Source organism: Stegodyphus dumicola, chromosome 1, assembly GCF_044657685.1.
Source record: "Stegodyphus dumicola isolate Sdum_Otavi_A_Nest chromosome 1, ASM4465768v1".
NCBI classification, from domain to species: Eukaryota; Metazoa; Arthropoda; class Arachnida; order Araneae; family Eresidae; genus Stegodyphus; species Stegodyphus dumicola.
The window spans coordinates 250,943,913-250,952,459 of record NC_140768.1 but is presented as its reverse complement, the minus strand read 5'-3'; positions in this window follow the sequence as shown (position 1 = coordinate 250,952,459).

Sequence of the window (8,547 nt, the reverse complement as noted above, 5' to 3'; positions counted from 1 at the left end):
TAATAGCAATCAATACATCACCTCTCCACAGCTACCAGCTTGGTACAATAATATGTATTAAAATATTTGCTCTTCTTAGAGAAGGATGTAGTATTTACTGTTACATAGTCCTATGTTTAAATCAAATAAAAATTACGAAACCTCCTATTCTACAAATCCAGTTTCGTTTAAATACAGATTAACAGAAAATGCAGATACCTTGCCCTTCTTTTAAAATTAAAATATTAAAAAAAAATTATTGCCTTATGCAAATGAAGTCTATATTTGTTTTTAAATAAAATATTAAAAAAAGGGAAGAAAGAAAGGTGCATCGGAGATTAAAATAAAGAGTGTTTAATCATGCATTTTATTACTAACATTTAGGATTAACGTTTGATGACGATGACAGCATATGAGTGGGCTGATTAGAAAGAAAAATCTACCACCGTAGTACATAACGTGTAATTCTATTAACGTTAATGTATTTACATAATTTTTGTTATTTATTAAAATTAATTATTTCTAACACCTTAATAGAGCTATGGTCGATAACCTTTCGAATAAGCCAGATAAGCTGGCATATTTGTTTTTTTATCTGCTCTTTAAACTACCATGCGATTTAATTCATTATTTAAATGACATTGACATTTATATAACGAGCTTTAAAAAACATTATAAATTTTGCAATACTTTTTAATTAGTATGTAATAAAAACATACATACCAAGATCTATTTATGCTTCGAAATAGTTAGACATAATCTTTTAAATAACGTCTGTCATTTTGGAAATAAATAAAAATTTTTTGATGTTTTCCATAAAAATACGGATGATCCTATTTACTTAAATGTATGAAATTTATGTCTAACATAAATCACCATTTGGTTCTATTCACTGAGAGTTTTGTTACTCAAGAATGTATTGCATGAAAATCTATTACCTAAGGAAATAATTTATTATTTTTACAGAAAATTCTTTTGGAGCAGTAATTTATAATGCAAATATTTTAATACATATTATTGCAGATAACGCAGGCATCAGTCATTTATATTATTTCTGAGATTAGATTATAAAATTTTGAAAACTTGGTAGTCTTACCGCATATAATGATTCAATGTTATGAACACGCTTTTCCAACAAGAATAATGTTATTCTACGCTTAACAGTTTCAGTAGCAACAAACAATAAAAAACTATAAAAGACAAATATGAAAACTTTCAGATTTTACATTACACACACGGCAAGGGATTTGCTCATTTTTCATGTCTCTTAAAAAAATCCTAATGACTTAACAAAGCACTAATGCGTTTTACTCCTTTCGACCCATACGTAAATACTGGAAAGTAGTAATTTATGTATTTTTGGCTATTCTCAAAACTATTGTCTCTCTCTCTCTATATATAGTATTATATATACATACGCTTGTTAATATCGCTTTTCCGAAGATTTTGGAAAACTTCAAGGAGCCTAATCTGAACATTCTCCCAAGGTGAGATTTAAAATGTTTCACCGCCTGGGTACCCAAATTGATCATATGATATTTCTCAATCGGTGAGTTAACCATAAAAGAGAAACATGGTACTTAGGATGGTGGAGCCTCAAACAATAAGTTTTACCTGTCAACGAGCAAATGAACCTGATTAAAATAGTCAAGAAGCTACAACACATTGAAGCAATAGGAAAGAGACAGATGCTCATCCCTTAAGTAAAGGGATGGCACGTAGCAGTCAGCATAAAATATCTGAGCTGTTAATATCCTAAATTCCCGGAACATAAACGCAGAGCCTCATGATGAACAAGATCTAGCTTCAGCAACACAGACCACCGTGCAAAACTGTAAATAATTCAGCCACAGTAAAGTTGTGAGTGTATTCTATAAATCCGAAGTAAAGGGATAACCCGAATTAAAAGCGTCCGAATTCCAGGAGGTGTTCACGAGAACTTTTAAAAGATTATATGTTTTCAAACACATTTTCCTCAGATACGGGATGAGTGTAAGAACTCGGGTTCACAATGCAAGTTTCGTTTCTTGTAAATGTGTATGTATACGGTCTTCAGTTTTAATTTCATAATCCCTTGTTTCTTTGATCATTTCTGAATCCTGTTAGGAGCAATCTGCAATTTTTTCTCAAAGTAACTGATATCTGCACCTTGGCAGCATATCTGGAGGCCATCAACTTACAAAGACCCTGAAGCAGTTGAAAGAACTTCTTTTAGAACAGAGTTGATTTTTAAGCTGAACAAAGTAACACTCTGTACACAACCTTGAGACACATCCTATTCTTGAGAGAAGACATAGTGCTATTACTTAATTGAAAAATCCTAGCGTTCAAGAAATTTTGATTCAAAATTGGCACTAATGTGTAAGCCACTAATGTGGAGATCTTGCAAAATCCCGTATCTCCATGACTTGTCGTAGGCATTTTCTGTCTTCAAAAATACAGACACTTGGTGGCTTGCTTTTGTAAAGTTTTATGGACGGGTATTGCCAAAAAAAGTATTTTAACAATAGTTGCTCTACCTTCAGGGAAACCATTCTAATATGGAGAAATTGCCTTGTTCTTTTTTAAATAGTAGGCTAAGCGGATGTCCTCCATTTTTTTCAAACAATTTACAAAAGCAACTCGTAACAGCGATTAACTGCAGTTGGAAGGACTAGGAATGATAACAGCTTTCTTCCTTCAGCTGGGAAAGTAATGCTTCTTCACACTCCACTGTACAAAGTGAGAAGGGCACTCAATGAATTGTAGGGTAGGTGCTTCAGCATTTCGTATCTGATACTATTTGATCCTCCGCAAGACCTATGCGTCTGTAACATAGCTTTCCTTAATTTAAGCAAGGAAAATTCCCTATTGCTTGGTTCCGAGTTGGTAGAGTTGAATTTAATGGGAATACTTTGGTACGCAGTTCTGCAGAGGGAAATAAAAAGGTATAACTGCCACCACTAGAATTGACAGCAAATGTTTCAGGTCTTAGTATAGTCCAAACGCTTTTCTGACTCTTTTCCAAACTCGTGCTTTTATTTTCCATACATTTCACTTAGTATTCTGTCTGAAATTAGACGAAACTATATTTATAAATAAACTATATTTGTATACCGTTACTATATTTATTAGAAAAAGGTCAAGAAAAAGATAATGAATTGCCCGTTCTGAAGTAACAGACTATAAAGAACAGAGTATACAAAATATTCTGAACTAAAGTAACAAGAATATTTGAACTCCATCTTTACCCTTCCAAAAGCCACTTCCTTTCTTTTAAACTCAGAAATGAACTTTTATTTGCACTTTTGATAAAATAAACCGTCTTTAATCAGACGGGTAAAACAAATTTGTAAAGCGAATAGGACGTGTAGAAAGAAATTTAATTACAGAATTAAATGGACAAAATTTTACCTGCCATATCATGTGTCCCGGTTTAATCAAATGTGACGAACGCCTCAACTTGATTGAAGGAAAGCTTGCAGTTTTTAAATATTTCACTCTTTTACATTTACTTCGTGAGTAGATTATATAAAAATATAATTATTAGAATATTCCAGTGGATTAAAAGTTACCTAGAACGTACATATCCATCAATGCAATGCAATATTGTCTGTCGTAAAGATTCCCTTATTGATTTCTCTGAGCTTGAAGCATTTCTAAATCGCTTCCATTGCGAAGGAACTGTCAAGAGGCTTTGTATCAATGAACAGAATTTTCTAGAAATGCACCAAAAATTAGCTAGGTAAATAATTAATACTTATATAAAAATCACTAAAATATTAAAAATGACAAATTTAAGATTCTTCAAAAATTATCACTCTTAACATTAAATTTGCATTTTGTTATGAAGTAAATATTAAGGAAATTTATATATTATAATAATAAGAATTTCTTAAAGGTCACTAAGAAAAATTTGCATTTAAAAGGTCTTCCAATCAAACCTCAGATGCATAACTGTGCAATAGGAAGCTAGTAACACTAAACTCATTAAAAGATTCGTGCAAGCAATTGTCTGAAGTACTAATCTTGCGTGAAGAAGGCATTTAGGCGGATACGTAATACATTTATGACAAATGTGGTGTTAATGATGCAAAACAATAAAAATATCTTTATATTATAAGTACCTGAAAGCTATTTGAGTAAACTATTATCTTTGCAAAAGAAAATGCGATATTAGAATACATATGTTTTTTTTTTTTTTTTTTTTTTTTTTTTTTTTAACGATTCATTCCGAGAATGCACCAGTGACAGGTTAAACAGTTGCGCATAAAATGCAATTAAAGTAATTATTCTTTTTATATCTTTTATTTTTTCCTAATATTTTGCTGTATATTGGTGCTCTTCAATTGCTGCAGTGTTTTGTTTATCTAATGGGGAATTTTCTGTTTGATGCTTTTAATTCACAGTGGCCTTGCAATTCTCCCAACTAGCGAGTAACAAGGCTACTACGTTATCTTCCTCCTCAATCATTTCTTTAGAGAGAACTTCAGCTCAAATCTCCTGAATTAAGATCTACAATGAAAGATTTTATATTAAGGAATTAGTTACTGGAAGGCATTTTGCAATTTCACACATATTATGGTGCGCAAATTAATTGGGACAAAGCGACGCTTTCATAATTTACAGACATATCCCCGTATGCAGTGATTAAATTAAATGGAAATTACAAAATTAATTGAAAATATGCCCTCTTTTAGCAGTAATGAACTCTAGAATGCACTTATGCATGGACTTTAGTAATCTTATGTATATTATTTTACTTCTTTACTATGAGACCATATTTCTGAGAGCTTTCTTAGTCATGCCCTCGTTTATGGTATAATCCATTTTTCTAAGATATTCCTTGAGTATGAGAGAGTTTGCTAAATTTTCAATCCAATCTAGAGCAGAATGTTTAGTTTTCATCGTAAGCGTTCTTACAGATTTCTAATTGTGGCATGGAACCAAGTCATTTTAAAATGCCTCTGAAAATGTCTTCCAGAAATTGAACACCCTACTCTTTAATATACTTCGATGAAATCATCATTCCATCAATAAGAACTTGAAACCTACCTGCAACCGAACGATAAAGCCCCTGAACACTGGTACCTCGGTCCCCGAACGGGCTGGATGCATGGGCGTTCACGTGGTTCACGTGGTTCACGAGTAAAATAATAAGTAACATGCTTTAAAACATGTTTTGTTAATATCCAAGAAAAAGTCTCGGTATAAATGGTAAATTAAATAATAAAGGTCCGTCTCTTTCAGATGCTGAAATAAATTGTCATAGAACTCTTTCTCCACTGTACTGTCAAGAGATCAGCCACAGCCGCTAAAATGATGTACTCGAAGTCTGTTAAAATATGAACTTACAATTAAAAGGACGCCGACCGCGCGCTATCACAAATTGAACACATTAGTTCATTCTCGACTTTCAAAAGTTGATTGTGTGTTTCTCGAAAGTCACAATTTCAAGTACGTTAAACGTAAGATCAGTTTCTAAGTTAAAATTTATTTTTTATTTCCGATTTCTAGTGGCTTTCAACCCACTGCTCTATGTTTGAAGCTTCTCAACATATTGAGAAGCTGATTACACTAGATTAATTGTCACTTCATTAGGATCCTCTGCCTGATGACGACTCGAACATCTCTATAGAGGACAAGCCGGTTGGATAAACAAATTGAATATTTAGCTGTTGTGTCAGGTAGCTCGTTACCTTTTCTGCCAATATATCCAGGAAACCAGCTCTAAAATATCAGATGCATTAATGGATATTTAAATTTTGATGTATTCTTAGAATGTGAACTAGTAGAGGATTCTGTGTATCCAAAAAACTCTCTAAAACTGTTTGTACACTGAGCGTGTCAATAAAAATTACAAAGTTTTTTGGCATAGCATTGTAAGCCTCTTCCATATCAAAGGAAACAGAAAGAAGATAGTATATTTTACCGAGGAATTTACAAATAGACATTTTTGAAAAAGCATGCTATTGACGGTGCCCTACTGTTCCAAAAATCGCTCTGATAAGGCGAGTTTACGTCAGGTTTCCCCAAATAATAGAATAGGCGGCCGTTTATCATTTTTCAAATAGTTTGAAAATATAGGTTTTAGGTGCAATAAGCCTAGTTCAAGGGGCTCTTAGGGTCTTTCCTTGGCTTATCTGAAAGAAAGCAAAATACTTACAAAATGAATACTCACAAACATAATATGTAATTTCGGTTAATCTTTGGATTATGGTAACTTGGCGATTTTTTGGCGAACATTTGGGGACCAACCCTGCAACAGCAACCTGCTAGTTTTTGTTTTGACGCCATTTTGTTTTCACGAAGTAAAGGCATGTTTTTTTTACTCAACATTTTTTTTCCTACAATCTGCTAGCCGAATTACGCTTATGCTAGAACTTTTATGGAACAAAAGTGCTTAATCATGACGAAGATTAGGTGCGAAATTGGGAGAAAGTGCAGAATCGCAAACTGCTTGCCGCGTTTTTAAGAATTGCACATACACGGTATCATCCATGTACACCTCGACCTATTTTCACTTCAAAAACATCCCAGAATTGCACAAAAATGGCATTGCGCACACTCTTGACTTTATCCATGTACACTGCTAAAGTCCTAACTAGTAACCTTTATCGCCTTACCAAAATGTCGCCAAACTACCTGTTACCATATTCCAAAGATTAGCCGTAATTTCTTCTATTGTGCTGATCACTCAACCATCTGAACGCATGGCAAGCTTAAAAGCGTGAAATGCTGTTGTAGGCTCGAAGAAGCTGATTTTCTTTCTTCTGCATATGAGGCATTCTTTATTACTTTAATCGCCAGCACTTTCCTCTCTGATTTGCATTTTGAACATAGTCGAGAGTATGGTCTGTGAGAAACTTCACACTGTGAGAACATAATGGCTAGCAGCGCAGCCATCAGTGACGAGGCCTTTCGCAGAGAATCGAGCACTTGTTAGTCTGCCATGATAGCACATCTTTCAAAGGCCAAAGCCCTGGCATTGGAAGCATCGTAAAGGAATTGGTAATGTAAGATCTTACAGAGCAGTGCAAATACCCTGAGTTAATACTTTTGGGCCCATTCGGCGAACAGAAGGTCAAGTTTACGTGTTTCATATTGATCAGCTGACGATCGTTAGGCATTCAGTCCTCCTAGCACAGAGCCTCTGTTCAGACAGAAGGCCAATCTCTGAGAATCCTCTCCGAGAATAGTTTAAAATTTTATGCTCTCTAACACATATATCAAAATGCCCAAGCTTTGTTAAACCAAGAGTGAGAGATTAAGTGAATGAGCTCGTTTCGATCATATTATCTCTTTTTCCGCAGCCATTTTATACTCTTTCATTTCCCATCCTTTGAATGTATAAGTATATGATTTGAGAAAGATGATATCTTTTGAAACTCACCAGTTACATTTTTAATAATGGCAAATAGTGATGGAAATTTATATGGATTCGCAATGACATTCGCTTTTACGTTTTGGGAAAAAAATCTTCAATATTCTGTTGACTATTTAGGATCATGCGGGAGATAGTTAAATAATGCGAAAGCGGTAGCTCTACCTGCTATCGAGTCCAAATAAGGAACGTAGTTTTTTGCGCAGGAACTAACCGGGTCTATTTGCAAACTGAAGCCCCTCAGTCAGCTTTAGAGAAACGTTGTTTCCCATAAGAACTAGTCACCAACGATTGTCACTTGCGGAGACAGTTAAATATCCCTTTTTTAATCTGAAGTAGGGCTGACATCTTTTGAGTATAGTACCTCACTTCTAATTAACAGGAGCCTCCTTTCCAGGCTTACGAGATTCTACGCTCGGATGACAGTTTACTGTAATGAGAAAATGGAAACAAAGGGATGCGAGAGCTTCTCACTTTGAACCACGACCTCAGTAAAGGAAAACCAAAACAATGAGAAAATAGCAAATAAGAAGAGGGGAAAAAGGAAGGAGGAAAGAGCACTGAAACTTCAAAATCGTGACCCGTCTTATCAAGAGAGTGGTGCCTAAAATGCTAGTGTACGTTATGATTGCAACACCCACACTCACAAAGATTGAACCTCTGAGTACTAAAGTGGAAGGTAAAGTCTGCCTTTTTATTGTTAATATATTCATAAAATTCTAAGTCATTTGATGACACTGCATGAAACATGAACTTGACGATTTAGCCACTATTCATTATTTGGCGGAATTAGAGCTGTCTTTCTCAATGAAATTGAGGTCATTGAAAGTCCAGGGTTTAGCTAAGTTTAACATTAGCAGTGGTTTTGTTTTATTCTCTACGATTAACCACGTGCACGAAAGCATTCGATCTACTTTTGTATTTGTGAGAGTGTAAATCAGAGAATATCCTAATTCCTTCACATTAAAATTGCCAAAAACGCCCTACCATTAAGACATCGGCAGATAGCCTTTTTTGAACCACCTGAATCATTTTCTACCTGGTGTTTTCCGCTATCATTTTAACCCGGCGGAAGTCGCACCAAGTAAAGTTACTAGAGTGGGCGCGTGGGGTGTCACATACCCCAATATTTAAAATACGATAAAAATAGTTTTATTTAGTTTTAAAGCTGTTTTTCTTGTTCTCGCGTATTATAAATACGTGAA